Genomic DNA, 935 nt, shown 5'->3' on the forward strand with positions numbered 1-935 from the left:
TAGGCTGGGCACTGCTTGGCACCTCGCTGGGGCCTGGGCTCGGACCTCGAGTCGGGCCGCTGCTGGTGAGGCGCGGAGAGATCCTCCCAGTGCCCGGACCGCGGGTGCTGGAGACGCGGCCGGCGTTGCAAGGGCTGCTGGGCCCAGGGACTCGGCTGGCTGTGACTGAGCTCCGCGGGCGGGCCAGACTGTGCCCAGAGTCTGGGGACAGCAGTCGGCCCCCACCCCCGCCAGTGGTGTCCTCCTTTGCGGTTTCTGGCACAGTCCGGCGACTCCAGGGAGTTCTGGGAGGGACTGGAGATTCACTAGGGGTGAGCCGGAGCTGTCTCCGTGGCCTTGGCCTCTTCCAGGGCGAATGGGTGTGGGTGGCCCGGGCCGGAGAGTCATCGAACACTTCACAGCCGCATTTGGCCAGGGTGCAGGTCCTAGAACCTCGCTGGGACCTCTCTGATAGACTGGGACCCGGCTCTGGGCAGCTGGGAGAGCCCCTCGCTGACGGACTGGCGCTCGTCCCTGCCACTTTGGCTTTTAATCTTGGCTGTGACCCCCTGGAAGTGGGAGAGCTCAGAATTCAGGTAGGATAAAGGACTGAGGTCAAGAGTGCTTCCTCTCCCTTATACCGTCTTTTGTGTCTTAGGTAAATTGGAAGACTAGAGCCGTAGCATTTAGGACTCGTGCTCCATATTATCCTGGACTTTGAACATAATGTTTCTAGCTAGGCGCGGTGGCTCACGCTTGTAATCCCAGCACTTTGGATAGCCGAGGCCAGCGGATCACTTGAGGTCAGGAGTTCGAAACCAGCCTGACCAACATGGAGAAACCCCGTCTCTATAAAAAATATATAATTAGCCGGGCGTGGTGGCGCATGCATCTAATCCCAGCTACTCGGGAGGCTGAGGCAGGAGAATCACTTGAACCCGGGAGGCGGAGGTTGC

General features: G+C 60.4%; 1 protein-coding gene and 1 pseudogene across 2 annotated transcripts in view; both read left to right on the forward strand.

Annotated features, from left to right (window-relative positions):
- The window catches only part of LOC105524963, a 29833-nt pseudogene that overhangs the window by 2892 nt on the left and 26006 nt on the right, over positions 1-935 (forward strand). The window contains exon 2 of the transcript XR_001003835.1: positions 4-930. The product of XR_001003835.1 is annotated as a peroxisome assembly factor 2 pseudogene (transcript). The remainder of the gene's footprint in view (positions 1-3; positions 931-935) is intronic.
- LOC105524931 (peroxisome assembly factor 2) overlaps positions 7-935 on the forward strand; it is a 30892-nt gene continuing 29963 nt past the window's right edge. Inside the window, exon 1 of the mRNA XM_011960416.1 lies at positions 7-575. The gene's annotated coding sequence lies outside the window, so the exon portion shown is untranslated. The remainder of the gene's footprint in view (positions 576-935) is intronic.

Source organism: Colobus angolensis, unplaced genomic scaffold (assembly GCF_000951035.1).
Source record: "Colobus angolensis palliatus isolate OR3802 unplaced genomic scaffold, Cang.pa_1.0 Scaffold51, whole genome shotgun sequence".
Taxonomy (NCBI): Eukaryota; Metazoa; Chordata; class Mammalia; order Primates; family Cercopithecidae; genus Colobus; species Colobus angolensis.